Source organism: Plectropomus leopardus, chromosome 20 (genome assembly GCF_008729295.1).
Source record: "Plectropomus leopardus isolate mb chromosome 20, YSFRI_Pleo_2.0, whole genome shotgun sequence".
NCBI lineage: Eukaryota > Metazoa > Chordata > Actinopteri > Perciformes > Serranidae > Plectropomus > Plectropomus leopardus.
In genome coordinates, this window is record NC_056482.1 from 8,790,096 (window position 1) to 8,806,043 (window position 15,948).

Below are 15,948 nucleotides of genomic sequence, written 5' to 3' on the forward strand. Positions count from 1 at the left end.
CTTTTTGGGTTTACTTTTTTCCAAAGGGTTGATTTGGGGTCATTAGTGTGCCAACCAGATGACTTCAGTAACTGTCTAGAAAGATAAATTAAGTCTCCTGCAGGAGTAAGAAACACCAGCCAGTACCCAGTTTCACCCGATTTCCCTGAACGGCCCTGAACATACAGTATCCCACAGATTAGGCTACTTGCAGTATCTTTGTCTTGCATCATCATAAAACAATATTTCTGATAAACTAACAACTTTTTGCAGCAGAATAATAAAAAACGGTTCCAAAAAAAAGAATCACATACAAGCTTTAAAAACCTGTTAATGCATATAAAAAGTGTAATAACTGTTTTTTTTATGTGTGACTTAATTGAAAGTTAAACTTTCTCAATATTAATGTCTGCACATTTAAGTTGTATTAGTAGTCAAACATAGCTTTTTCCCCCCATTTTAAAAGAGTGGATTCATTTTTAAAGGTCCAGTGTGTCGGATGTAGGGGGATCCATTGGCGGTAATGAATATAATATTTAAAACTATATTTACATTAGTGTATAATCAACTGAAACTAAGAGTCTTTGTGCTATGGTTAGCTCAGAATGAGCTCCTCATGTCTAAATAGGGAGCAGGTTCTCTTCCATGGCGTCTGCTGTGTTGCAGTCCTTGTGGATTCAAAACTTCCAGATGATCCGTTAAATTTTTGAAGAGTTATGCGATGCAGTAACACCTCTTGTAGCTCCTGTTGCGTCATGCCCGAAGGAGCCACTTCCTTTCAACAAGTGCATAGCCGTAGCATCATGTGACCTATAAAAGCAAAAAAAGTGTTTCCATTCCAGCCATAAATATGGCTTTATCAAATCGACTGAAATACCACCTCATGCGAGTGTAAAAACCTTTTTTTTCTAGATCGATGTGTTTCAGTTTGGTGTATTTTACATTGGCAGTTTCAGTTTGTGCAATTTGTGGGTTAAAGGAAACCTGCCGATTGTCTTTTTCTTGGCTGTCTTATTCACTGGTGCTGTTTGAATGTTTAGAAAGGAGGTGTGCTTACAATAAACAGTTGTGACACAGGTGCACCATGGTAATATAAAAATAAAGCTATCTTTAAGATGACAATACTTCGGTATAGGTGCGTTCCTTTTGCATCAGTGATACCTGATTGCTGATCAGTGAATCGATTTGTCGATCCAGATCGATGTTGTTTTTTGATGTTTGATTTGGACCTAATTGTGAGTCAAGGGTAATTTCATCAGGTTGTCACCAAAAACTTTGTAAATCATCCACTGAAATGTACAAGAAATGTACAAAATTTCATTTCATTGCCAGTTTCAAATTTGGCCAAGAAAACTACAAAGCTGTTCACACACAAAGGGACCTGGGTTTGTCACATTATGTCCTCGGGCCACATTCCCACATCTTCAGACCATCCACTGCCATTCTTTTTTTGTCCACTATATCCCCTCTGACTTTTCCTCCTGTCTCACTCACCTCCCTCCCACATCCAGCCACTCCCTCCGACCCTGCAACAACCCCATTACTTCAAGCCCTAGTCACCTGACCTTCCCGCTCACTTGCTCACTTGTTCCCCCTTTCCTCATCAGCCCTGCAGGTATTTAACCAGCCCTTGTCCACTCGCTCCTTTTCAGTTCATCAGTTACCATGCGCTTTGTATCTTTTTGCTTTCTAGCCTCTGTTATCTGTTACTCGAAACATGGAATCTGGGAATTTTTACTTGCCTGTTAGTTTGGAATCCTGGATTTCCTGTCTGCCCCCTTTTGGATATGTTTTTCTTTTTTGGATGACTATCCAGAATTTGACCCCTCCCTACCTCATTATTCCTGTATCTGCCTGCCTGTAAACCTACATATATATTTAACTTCACTTTGGCCATAAATCCTTGAACTGAAACAGTCGGCTACAAACGTTTATTTCTGCTGTAAAGTTGTAACATAGGTGTCTTTGGGGGATTGACTCAGTTTCAGAGCAAGCCTCTAGTGGCCATTCAGTGAACTGCAGGTTTTGGCACTTCCACACTGGCTTTACTCTTTCAGCCTCTGAGGTTGCTGCTTGATCAAAATGAATGGATGGAAGTGGATGGCAGTGAGATAATCATTTCGCAAAATTAACCCGTTTGGTCCATGGCACACACAAAAGGCATTTTTTGGATGGGGGGTCGAGGATTTATGGCCATTCAGTGGACTGCAGGTTTTGGCATTAATTGGGGGGGGGGGGTGGGGGGGGGGTACTGAGCAACATCAATATTACACTGTAATCCATTTTCAAATATAAATAATAAATGAATCATACAAAAAAAGATTTTACCTCTTTAGTCCAGGGATGTCCATACAAAATGTCCTTATTAAAAATCTCTCTAATGGGCTGCAGTTCTAAAGCCAAATTATTAAAGTTATTGCCAGAATCTAGAAATTATTTATTTATTTTTTAAAATAGCGCTCCCCTTTTAATCTTTGGCAAGCTGCATATGCTGCAGAGTAGCGTTTGATGTGCGCCTTTAAAAACATCAAATGGACCAGAGCAGATCAGGATGTTCATGGTCGCTGCATCATCACTTTATCAGCATCACATACCTGGAGAACATGCGAGAACTCTGTGCTATATTTACACTATTTCTTTAATTACTTTGATCAAGAATGCGCTCCAGATTTTTCTGTGTGCATCGAATGAGCCCTATGGCCCAGATGATTCATCTGTTTCTGTGACATTCCTTTAAGACGCTTGGCATCGGTGACATCAGCTGCGCACAGACTCAGAGCTGGATTTCATTCATGTAGCCAAGAGCAAACAGACATAACACAGGATGATGCTCACACTATACTCCCATCAGCATAATACTTTTACTCTGATTACTAAGTAATAATTAACAAATCAGTGAACACAGGAACAAAACGGTCAAATGAACATTATAGGGGAATAGATTTCATTCTTTCTTTAATAATTTGTTACGAGTATTATAATATAACCTTGCCTGATTCTTTAAGATGAACAACATCCCCACCTGCTGGTGACAGCAACCAAAAATCACTCTTGTCCTGAGGCAATTTTATCTACAGCCATAAAAATGATGCCTTTCATGTTATACAACTCTGTACTGATTTAACTACAACTGCTCTAAAACTTTTTTTTTGTAATTCACTTTCCTATTTGAGTTGGACAAGAAGACCAAACATTAAGAGTGATGTAATGTATTGTTAGTGCCTTCTGGTGCATAGCGGCGGCCAGAAATCTCCCCGCTTTCACAGTCTATCTTCTCACCCATTTATTATGTTGCCAAGCAGCATTTCTCTTCTGACCTCCAGCCTTGTTTCTAGACAAGGGGACGGACATGGTAAGTCATTATTCGACCCAGAAACAAAGCAGGAAAAGTTCCCCCATCCATCAAAGCAGCTTAAGATCTTTGACAATGTCCTGGGCTCCGGCTCAGATCAAAGAGAGAGACGCCAGCTGTAGTCAGGTCCGGCAAATGACTGCCCGCCTCGTTCATCCATCATGCTCGAATCTGAGATAGCAAAATAATAAAACCTTTTCAGGTAATGGCCACAGTTAGATCTCGCCATTAGGCACGTCCCCTATCCTACAACCTTGTATTAGGCTGTGATTGATGACTTTATCTGAGTGTACATTAAAAGATCTGCTTAAAATTCACCCCTTTTTTTGGAACTGGTTAGACGCAGAAGCTGATGAATGAGTGCCAGTGAAACTAGTGATGTTTCTTTTGGTGGTGTCCTCTGTGGGCACTGTGGGAAAATGACCTGATTGGCTATATGCAGGGAGCTGTTGGATTAGTCTGCTAAATAATAATTACAGTTTCTGGACTCACCCTGGGAGGATGGTAACTGACTCATGTGCACGAGGCCAGAGAGGGAGAGAGGAAACAAGATCTGAAATGATGATGCTATAGGCTAAAGGTGTTATTCAGTCAGAATTTAGTCATTAATTTGGATCTAGGTTACTATGGTAGTGTATTGCTGCTCTTATTATAACAAGGTTTTTTTTGTTATAATGTGATAAGTTTGTATGACATTTTAACGTCAAAAATATCTTATCAAAACAAGAAGCTTTTCATGCTGTTATCTGATCTTTTTTGTTTGTTTGTTTGTTTATTTGTTCTTTTTTTTCTGGCATGGTGTTGTAGCTAGGCACTACCAAAGGTTACCGTGGTCGGCATCTTAGTTTAGTGTTAGCATGCCAACATTTGCTTGTTAGCAAGAAACACAAAATGCAGCAGAGGCTGATGGGATTGTTATTAGTTTTGTAGGCATTTGGGCATAATGGACATAGCTACTGTGATGTCCCCCATTTTTTTTTAGACTCCTGTTGTGAAACCTAGAGTTCAGCATCATGTCTGTCACCATCAGTATTTACATGAGAAGGTGAAGCTGTGGAAAAGAGAATTGACTCATAGACTGTAGCTATGCCTCAGAGTGTCCCCACCCTTAATTATGCAAAACTTTATATCTTAAAAAAGTGTAAAGGGGTGAGTTATATAAAAAAAAAAAATCACCCCTATGCAGTTGTCACAAAAGCGGAAATTGGCTTTAGAGAAAAAAATGTTTTTAAACCAGATCAGTAAACATGTTAATTTATTCTTCTGTAATGTTGGGCTTTTTAATATGGGGGCCTACAAGACTGACTAAGCGACATCCTCCGGGGCTGAAAAATGAAGTTGACGTGAAGTGTCAAAAACTGCAATTCTTCTAATGTCCACTTGAGGCTGCGTCCAAAAGTGAGTCAATTTCATTAAGGCTTAAAGCTGTGCATATTTCAAGACGGACGGCTTTGAGTGACAGGTTGTTTGCCAACAGTGTCCTCCGCCTCTCAGTCAGATCCAACCCTCGCTACTCTACCGCGCCAACCTCATGTCCAGAAAATGTCAGATAAAAAGTCAGTGGATCAACAAAGTATTTACAATTAATCCTAAGTGAATAATGAATGTCTGCATCAAATTCCATGACAGTCAGTCCCATAGTTAATGAATCCTTTATATTTCAGCCTTATAGCAGTGCAGTAGGAAAAGTCAGAGAATCTCCAAAATAACTGGTTTCATCCTCTTGGGACCATGAACATCTGTGCAAATTTTGTGACAATGCATTTTTTAGATAATCCATTTGGGTTTATTGAGCCTCAGAAGAAGTAACATTACCCAACCTTTAAAAGAACACTTAATCCTTCAGTCTATCTAAAAAAAAAAAAAAAAATCATAATCACCAAATTTGGAAATACACTTTTTATTAGACAGACACAATATGCAGTAAATGCATTATATGGTACCTGTGCGTGACCTACATAGATTTATTTCAAGCTCTCAAACTGTTAAGATAAAACTAATATTGCTCCTAAAAGGTCATTACAGTAAGTATATTTTTAAATTCTGTCTAGGAAACGTAACAGCAGTCTATTGTTGCCCATTAGTGTCCTCATTTCAGTTTCATCTCACAAAGCGTGTGCAGACAGCTGCTGCGTCTGTGCCTGAGAGCCTCTAAAACTATAAAGAACAGCTTTTTAGCTCTCCCAACATGCCTTGACCCTCACACGACTCCACTATAATCACCAGCAGGACAGTTGAGATGGCGGAGAGCTTCAAACATTGTCAAAATATAATTGATGATAAACTAAACACCACCTATAAACTCTGCCAGCAGAAGCTCTTTGTCGTCTGTAAACTCAAGGTCCTCTCTGTAGCCGATAGACTGCTCCGCCTGTTCAGGAGCCTCACACAGTCTGTGCTCCGTTCATTATCCTCCATCTGCTGTTTCACCATGCTGACAGTCTCCAACAGCCACAAACATGCACAGAGTCTAACATCACTCGTCTTCCAACTCTTTACAGACGTCAAAGTCGCTGCAGTCGTGCCAAGCAAAGCCCTCTGTGCAGCACATGACCCCGAACCCCCTGCAACCAGTGCGTCACTCTGCTTCACCCCAGCTGCAGGTGCACATCCTGGGGCCTGTTCCTGAGGTATCTGGGTAAGTTTGCACAACAGATATTAGTTTTTATATTAATCCTTGTTACAGAATCTAATAATAACAGTGATACTGATATGTCTGCAGGGGTTGGATGGGGAGGTTGTTCATGTTTTACTTTGCAATGATATCCAGCTAGCAAATTAATCCTGCTCTTTTGGAACAGGAATATGGGTCTGCATTCAATCAGTCAGTCATTTATGATTGATCCTGATAAATATAACAATGCTATCATTGTTAATCAGATGCATGTCAGCATGCTGACGCAAACATCTCGCTCACAGCATTGTTATACCAAAGTACAGTCTCACAGAGTGGTCTCAACTACTGAATGAACTATCAATATCTGAGACAATTACAGAGTTACAGAGAGATCCAACAAATGTAGCCGAATTTGTCAATAGATTAGTATGTGCAAATGTGGTGAAATATGGCAGCATATTGCTACCACCTCGACAAAAGAATAATTTCTCAATTTCTTGTTATAACCATTGATGTTGATTGATGATGTGCTAACACCTGCAGACTACACTGGAATCTGCTCAGTGCTACATGAAGTTGCTCAGTGGTTCAGCTGCTATAAAATTACCTGGATGTTCGGCACTGCTTCAGCACTGCATGGCCCATATAGCAGGCACAAGAGATTTCGGTTTAGCGCGCTTATAACTCGAAAGGAGATAAAATTACTTAATTGGCTCCTCTAGACTTTCTGAATGTTTCTGGACTGAATGGTATAAATCCTGACTTGAAGTGAAGTCATCTTGTGGGCGTTGTGATGCCTAAAAAAATGTTTCCACTGATTTACAGACATCTGTTTTGCCATGTTATTCAATGGAAGAAATGTGATGGTGATGGCGTAATTATACCGTTTCAAAGCTCAACACATTTCCTGGGGGACTGGTTTTCTCATCAGGCTTGTTCGAGATGACGCAGGCCTGTTCAGAATCAGTTACTAGCAATTGCTGCACAATGCATACCAGTTAAATATGTTTCAACTTGATCCGGCCTTGCTCTGACATCATGCAGATGCGGGCAACGATAACCTCACAAGATCGAGGCGAACACAGTTTTTTGAGCCAGGCGCAGTTGCTCTCCACCGACTGCAAGACCCAGGGAATGATGAGAAGCGTCTGGCTATCGCCTGATCAAAGAGCTGATTCGATCTTAGTTTTGGCCACGAACCACACTTTTTATGTAGTAAATACACATTTTCAGTGAAATTGTATTTAACACTGGATTGCAGAATATTAGTCTCATGTTGTGCAATGAAAGTTTAAAAAAACATACCATGTGGTGTTAATAATATCATATCGTCTGCAAACTACAGGTAGCGTACATTGATTCCAACAGGATATTAATATTTCTCTGACTTCCTGAACATTCTTTAAAAGTTGCTTGAAATAGAGCATCTTTGCTGAAAATGGAACAACTTGACGGCAGCTTTTTTCAGCACCCCCTTGCTGCTGCCACCTGATCTCACCCATGTTTCATCTCGAACGAGCCTCTTGAACAAGATCCTTTCACTTTATAACAGGACGTTTTTTTATGGCATTATTGCATATTTTCTCATCATGACCAGATATCACAGTATTCATTTTTACATTCAACTTTTTTTGTAGTACCAACATGTCTAACTGAATAGTTCACAAAATCTGCATACGTCATTAAAAGACACTTTTTCTTATTATAACATAAGTAGATAAGTTGTTATGGCAAGAAACTCTGACCCTCTGCGGATTTATTTTAATCACTCTACTTCTGAATAGTTCCCACCACTTTGTGTGGATTATGTGTGTAAAATATATGCAAAGTTGAGCGTGTGTTGTATGTGATTTTTGTATTAGCTCAAAGGCTTTAATCTATTTCTGTCTACTCAATGTAGTCGATAGGTATATCCCATTAGTATTGCAGTGGATGGCCTGTCAATTCAGCTCCTATTACTGCAAATTCCATGGGAGTAATTTGGCTCTTTCCATGAAATTATATTTGAAATCCATTCAAATGAAGATTTCCAGAAATGGGATCTAAAAGTAGAACATCTGAGAGATGTAAAAACAAGATTCAGTGGGATGTTAATGTAGCTGTGATAGAAAGAGAGAGAGAGGAGATGGGACAAGATAAGTGATCAGAGCTGATAAAATGGGATGAGATGTCTCAGCCCTTAAGGCATTTAGGTGTAGACTTTATCTCTCCATCTCCGCTGTATAGAGTGGTTTCTACTAACCAGCCTCAGGTGACAACAGCCAGTGCATTGATGATTGGGTCGATGTACAACAATAAGAAGAAAAAAAAAAATCAATTTGTTATAGTCATCAAGCCCACACAAAAACAACACGCTGAGAACTTCAGACAGAAGAACACCCGTGCAAAAATACGTGATTAATTTAATACACACTGGTGTTTTGCCTTTTAATTTGCATGCACGACTGCAAACACTTACGCATGTTAATTTAAAGAGGCCTGAGAACACTGGAGCGCTTTAACCTTCGATGGCTCTGCCTCTGCTTCAGAGGGCCATTGTCCATGTGTCTCTATTATCCTGCTGGTCACGGTTCCCCGGCTCTGCCCCCACTCATATGGGAGATATCTGTAGAATAATTCTACCTGTCTGTTCCTATCTCCTTCTCCCTCCTTCTCTCCCCCCCGTCTCCCTCCCTCTCTGTGTGCGTGACCTTTCTGCATTCCTCTCCAGCTGACCTTGGTGTCCTGTCAGCTCTTTCCTTTTCCCCACCTCACACTACTAGCTGCTCCCTACCACCACCCCCCTTAACCAGCCCGTGCCCCTCATTTCCACCCCTTACCGACTGCTCCTTCCCTCCCTGTCCCATGGTTCCGCCCCCTGGATCACTTGGCTCCCCTCTCTCCTCCCCTCTTCGTTTCCCTCTTTGCTCTCTGCAGCTGTACATACTCTGCTTTTTAATTAGACCAACTCACTAGCTCCACCTCCGACTGCCTCCTACTCTCCGTCCCGTCCCCCCGTCTCTCCCTCCCATCCTTTGCATACAAGGATACAGGGGGGCTTGCATGGCGACACAGAGAGGAGGTCATGATGGAGAGATGCAGAGAAAAAGAGGGGGAGAGAGGGAAAAGGAGCAAGACAGGGGGAACTGAGAGGAGCATCTGAGAGGATAACTGCCTGTTTGCTCACTCTTGTCTTCTTGCTCCCCCTCCTGTCCATTCACTTCCACTCGCAGCACAAACGCTCAGACAGCTAGGTAGGCACAGCGGAGCTCAGAGCTCTGAGGGATGGATAAAAAGGTTCCCACGTGAAAAGGCATGAATCCACAGAAGAAGAGGAGGGTGAGCTAGAGGAAGAGCCAAACCAGAGAAGAGAGGATAAAGAGAGGAGCAGATGGACTCTGCACAGAGGAGAGGAAACGGTGTGAAGCGCACCGAGCGGCAGTGACAGAGAGGTGGGAATAAGAGCAAAACATGAACGCCAGAGGGATGGAAGAATGGGCTGAGGAGCTGTGAAGGAATAGCGGAGAAGAAGAGGAGCTTTTGTGGGAGAACGAGGCAACGCAGAAGGGGAAACAGGAAGCGAGAGATGTGGTATGTGTGACTCAGTTCTGTGTCCTGATGGGAGATAGTACAGCGATCTCCCCCATCAGCCTTCTCTCAGCATCACCATAGAGATAACCAAGTGAGAAAGATCAGAAAGGAGGACACATTTAAAAACATCATACAAGTATTTATTTTCTGCAGCATTTACTTTTGGCTGTTTTTTTTTACGTTCTGCTGAATCGTACGATGAAAAGAGAAGCAGTGCACGTCCTTGCATGCGTGCACGCACACGTGCATGCATTTTGTTTATGTGTTTGGCAGGTGTGTGTGTGTACGCGCACGCATTCATCCTGCCAGTGGGGGTGTGTTCATGTGCTCGTGGCGTGCTCGTGTTGTGAAATGTGTGTGTTTGGATGCTGAGATTTGCTTTACTGCAGGTGTGGGAGTTATTTTCCGAGATTGTGCAGCTTTATGAGAAGCTTTAAAGAGTGAGGAGCTTAGATTGGTGTGTCAGTGATGTAGCTTTGCAGATTCCAACAGCGTGCTTTCATTGCATATTTGTCATGAGCAGGACTCTGTGTGTGTGTGTGTGTGTGTGTGTGTGTGTGTGTGTGTGTGTGTGTGGTGGGGGTTTGTACGCAGAAAGTTTTAGGAGGAGGAGGAGGAACTGAGTGAGGGAATTCCATTTGTATGGATTTGTGTGTGTCTAAGCAAGGTCCAATGCATGCTGCTCAGGCTACAAGTAATGTGTGAAATTGTTAATGCATTTCAATCATGTGCTTCAACATTCACATTTGCACATCCTTCACGTGTCTCAATTAACTTATCTCGCGGCGATCTTGTCATCGACACGCATGATACAAATGTAATTGCACATGGACCCTCTCATGCATGCAGAATCAAACACACATGCATGCACTCACCACGCACAGGTGCACATTTTGCTGCGTGAAGAAGTGCTGTGCTGTTAATCCTGTGTTTCGTCGCTCCTGCTCTCTCACTCCCTCTGCTCTACACTAAACTATATTTCCCTTTTATCTTATCTCATCAGCGTGTCTTTTAAGGGGTCAGCTATCTTCATCTCCCAGCTTCCTCTTTCCTATTTAATCCTTTTTTCTCACAATGCTTATGAATCAGTCTTCTGTCTCCACCACTTAATTTCCTCTCTTTACTCAACAGAAGTCCTCTTTTAAACTTGTTCTTAAATACTTTAATGCAATGTTTCTCTCAACATCTTACAAATATTTCACACAAATCATTACTTTATGTCCATGGTGTATTTTTAAGTTTTTTTGTGCAAATTAAAGCCTCACACATATAGGCAAGCAACCATGCACAAATACATGCATAAAGAAATGATAAAGTGCGAAAATACAAAAATAGTTATCACCCTCATCTTCATTATTAATAATAACAAAATCAACAAAAATGATAGGACGATAGAATAATAATAATAATAATAATAATAATAATAATAATAATAATAATAATAGTTAGTTAGTTAATTTTTCAATTTTCCATTTCAAATTGTTCTATTGTTTTTATCCATGAATTTTAGGTTGGATGTGGTTGGATTTTTCGATGTCCTTGACCCCTGCTTCATGGCTGCCACACATAGTATGTTAAAAAAATCCTCTTTTAAACTTTTATAGTCTTTCTCCACGCTTTGTAAAACTGTCTATCTGCTGGCCAGGTGTTGTCTTTGGACTGACAGCAGCTTGGCTTTATAGGTAACACGCTATGATGTACTCTCAGGACATTAGTTTGGACAGGAACATTACAGCACGACAGCCCCAGCAGAGAGTAACCCCCAGGGAGCGGGCCGCGCTGTTTGTAGCTACATGTAACGTGCAGCTGTGCACTGAACATGTCAGTCATGCCACCTGTTCTGTTTTAGTGCTGATTTTACACGCAGAGACCTCTGGAAGATTTAACCTCTCTGAATGAGAGGGACAAAAGCCAGAGCATAAAAGAACTAACCAGCCGGAGAAACAAGACAATTACGCTGCACGACGCGTGCAAGAGAGCAAACAATGTTTACTCTGGCTTTCTTTCACAGATAACCAAACATCCTCAAATTTGCTCACAGTTGGCCAAGTATGCTTATCACAATCCATTGGCCTACATATAGGGATTTCATATTAGGCGGGGGATTTTGGTCAAAAGAGGACAGATGGAACAAATCATTTTTGGCACTCTAACTCTAAAAGTTAGAAGTAATCCAGCCATCTTTCAAGGAAACTTGAACAAGAAGGGTTGCTGGCCGCTCTGTCCTTTTAAGTGATGAGCTGGCCAGTGACTTTGCAAGCTGACATTTGCGTATGTTTGAGCATCATTGATGTTTAACCTTGAAGTATTTGCATTCGTTGCTGTTAGATAAATAGAGAGTATTGAAAATGGCACAAATTTAAAGAACCAGCCTAAGAGCCTATGAGCATCAAAATATTCACATCCCAAAGTTCACGTGTCTCATTCTGAAAATGTTTTAGACTGACTGAAAATCAGGAGCTCACTTATACAACTGTCTATCAAAACAAACCAGCATGCACCAACCTTCAAGTAATTTGTGCAGATTTCATTGTGACATCTGAAACTCTTTAGCCAGCGTCCTCTTCATTGCCGCCCACCCTCTCTGCATTTTCAGTGAGTCGAATACACGTGAAAAATAAATGGTGTGCGAGGGGAAAAGGAAGTAACAAGACTATCAGATAAAACCTCTTAGTTAAAAAGAAACTGTTTTAACTAACCAGTTCATGCTCAAAACTGAAATAACCAGTTTTTTTTGGGCCAGCTGGCGGCAGCAGAAACATGCTGTAAACACATAACTGATGAATAAGCTTATACATAGTTGTATATCTGGACTAAGTCCAACATTCAGACACTTTAAAAGGACAGTTCACTGCAAAATTAAGAAACAAACAAAACTATTTTTTTCTTTTAGTTGTAGTGTTATTTATCAGTCTAGATTGTTTTTATGTCAGTTGCCAAGTGCTGGAGATATTAGCTATTGCAATTTCTGTCTTCTCTCCAATAAAATGGAACTAGATGGCGCTCTGCTTGTGGTGCTCAAAACGCCAAAAAATACATTTGGAAAACTCAACAGCAGTGTCTCTTTCCAGAAATAATGACCCGGTTACGTAACATAATTCACAGATCTTGTTGTGAGCAGTTTAATGTAGGAACTATTTTCTTACTACCAAACTACACCCACCGACTCACACTTTTCATCACAGTGCAAAAGGAAGTGTGCATCTACTGCTAGCTCACCTAGCACCACTGAGCTATATAACATTACAGCACAGCTGAGGAGTACACATTAGTGTTTACATATCATGCTGTCACAAGCATAAGTGTTTCATTCATGAGTACATGCACGTTTCCTACTGTGCATTGATACAGGTTGCAAGTGTAGTTTGGCAGAGAGAAAATAGATCCTAGAGTAAGACGTAAACATTAATGGTGTCATCCACAGCTGAGACGTAATGTTAGCTGCTCGGTGGTGCTAAATGAGCTAGCAGTAGATGCACGCTTCCTTCTGTGTGGTGATGCAGTTGGCCTTTATGGTTTTGTGGGAAGAAAATAGCTCCTACATGAAACTTCTAGCACCAAGCTCTGTGAATTATCTCGAGCAATTGGGTCATAAATTTCTTTCTTTGTTTCTTTTTTTTTTGGCTCTTTGAGCACCACAAGTCGAGTGCAATCAAGTTCCATTGTATTCAGGAGAAGGCAGATATCTCTATGGCCGATATCTCGACCAAAACAATCCTGACTGATACACAGCAGCACACCTAAGAGGGAAAATATGTATTTTTAATTTTGGGGTGAACCGTTTCTTTAAGTTTTGTGGGAACTCCTAAGTGGAATTATTTTGCTGAATGTCTTGACCAACTAGTCCCTAACCATGACCACTAGAGCTGCATAACTGAAATGTGAGTCGGCCCACTCATCCACAGCGATAAGTTTATTTTGATGAAAAGAAAAAAAATAGTAGAACAGCTCTCTGTTCAAAGATGCAGATTTTCAATATTTAATACTTCCTCTGCAGCCAATGCCTGGTGAAATATGGCTTTGTGTGACGGCTGACTGTAACTTGCCGAGCCGAATGCCAGCACACAGCCATAAACAAACAAACAAGCCAGCATTTACATCTTGCTGCTATTACACAAGTGTCTGACAGGAATAACAATGGTTGTGTTTCACTGTGTTGCCTCGGGTATATAATGAATTAAGAATCGTAATTTAATTTGTGTTTGTTTGTGTCATTTAATTTGCTGTTAAGCATGATCTGGCTTAAGATTTCATCAGTCAGAGGGAGCTGCATCAGTAACACTGTGTTCAGCTTAGGGTATCAGCACAGAAGGAATTTTCTCTTCTTAAGAGCAGATCCTAGACCAGGGATGAGGATGCCTTTACTTGCTTCTTTTTACTTATTTCTAATAACAATTTGTTAACCCGTTGAAACCTCGATAGACTTCAGTTTTCTTGTGCTGCGTCCAGACACATTCCAAAAGCATTAAAGTCTTTTAAACCTGAGTAAAGTAGTTGATTCCTTTTGAAAACATGAAAAGGGCATGACCAACTTGGCAAAAAAAAGCCCATCATCTAAATTACAAGAAATAAGCAAAAGAAGATGAAAAAATGACCTGAAAATTTGCTAAAACAGAGAGAGAGAGAGAGAGAATTATTAGAAAATGATCAAAAAATAGGGAAAATTATCCGGAAAATTATCTTTCTAATTATTAGAACTTTATATTTAAAATTATGTTTTTCTTTTTAAGTTTTTTTTTTAGCGTTTTTTAAGGTAATTTCCTTTTATTTTCCTTTCCGGTTTTTTGCTTTGGGTAATTTTCTTGTATCTTTTTTCTTATTTCCTATAAACTGGTCATTTCTTGTCAAGTTGCTCATCACCTTCTTTCCATGTTTTTGAAAGAAGTTGGGCCAATATGCTGAGGTTTCAAAGGGTTAAAGCTAGACTGTGGTTGACTTCTGCTTCAGCATTGCTTGTATATGCATGTGTTTACATACAAATCTGTGTTCCTGCCGAGTCCTTTATGGGCTTACATCTGCATTTTTTAACGTGCTGGCTGGTTTTATTGTTTCAAATAAAACCAAACGCCCCCCTGTTTGAGATGTCGCTGTGCTGCACACAATGCTTACCCAACAAAATATTCATCTACAGGAAACTCTCAAGGAGTTGCTCCTGAATTTGAGATCCCTTTGGACAAAAATGCAAACACCACAAAGGCTCCTGCGCATTTACATCTGCTCTGTGAGCTGACTTCATTGTAAATCCCTTTGACAGAGTGCAGGTATAACTCTTACCCTTCCCTTTTGCTCACAGGGGCCAATAACTGATCATATAGCTTTTCTTAGTTCCTCTCCAGTTCCCCCTTAAATGCCCTGACACGCTGATGCTCCTGATTTACCACTTCACTGAACCCTAACCATGACATTTCCTCTGCTGCCAGGGGTTGTTCCCTCCTGCTTTGCTCCTTGTCCCCCCTCCTCCGCCTCCTCCCTACCTCCGCCTGTCTGTCTCCCTCCGCCTCGTCTCCCTCCTACTTATTCAGATTCCTACTCCTCTCAGTTTGCTACGTGTCTCATAGCATCTCTAAATATAACCAAGCATGTCTACCTCCACTCCTTCCTCTTCCTCCCTGTGCCTCCTCTTCATCTCAGCGCTGTCTGACAAATTTAAGCGTGCCTAGACAATCCAATCTGACATGCCTTTACATAACAATTCAATCCACAGCACCTTCCACCGCCTCAGCACAGTGAGGCCCAAAGGTGTGTTATTGGCGTGGATGCCGTTCTCAACATCCCTGAAAGAATATTATTTAATCTGCGCAATCTCGGCTTCTCTTGTTTTGCATGCATCAGATATGTTTCCCAGAGTCAGCACGGCTTAGCATAGGGAGATCAGATGTGACCTTAGAATTATCATCACACACACACACGCCCAGGGAAGAGGATGGGAGCCTATATTCACAGTAAAGCCTTCTCAGAGAGGTAGGCAGCTAGTAAAGGCGGCTGTGGTAAATCTTAAATAATAACCGAAAAGAGTTACGACCCTAGCTGGCATTATGCCGTCGCACACCTTCCTCCTCCTGCCTGGTGATTTATCTCTGGTCCTGCCAATAAAGCTCAACATGAAAATGTCACATGTTGGAAAGAGCTGGCCTCAGCCACAGGAGTTAGCCCATGCAGCATTAACAGGGTCCGGATTCATTAAGCTGTCAGCGTAAATTTTGATCTGAAGGTAGTTTGCGGGACGAGAGTGGCGAGGAAGGGGATGTGGAACCAAAAAAAAAAGAAAAAAAGGCAGCGGTGGGAGATTGCGGTAAAGCAAGTAGCAGTGAAAGAAGGAGGACAGATATAAGTGACAGTGGTGAAGGGAAAAAAGGAGAGAGGCAAGATGGAAGAAAGATAGAAAGAGGGTAGAGTCAGGATGACACCCCATAGAATGAGTAAAGGTAAT

General features: G+C 41.1%; 1 protein-coding gene across 1 annotated transcript in view; it reads left to right on the forward strand.

Annotated features, from left to right (window-relative positions):
• The first annotated feature begins 9,077 nt into the window (after positions 1–9,077).
• Positions 9,078–15,948, forward strand: part of LOC121960073 (mucin-5AC) — a 45,008-nt gene continuing 38,137 nt past the window's right edge. Inside the window, exon 1 of the mRNA XM_042509672.1 lies at positions 9,078–9,518. The gene's annotated coding sequence lies outside the window, so the exon portion shown is untranslated. The remainder of the gene's footprint in view (positions 9,519–15,948) is intronic.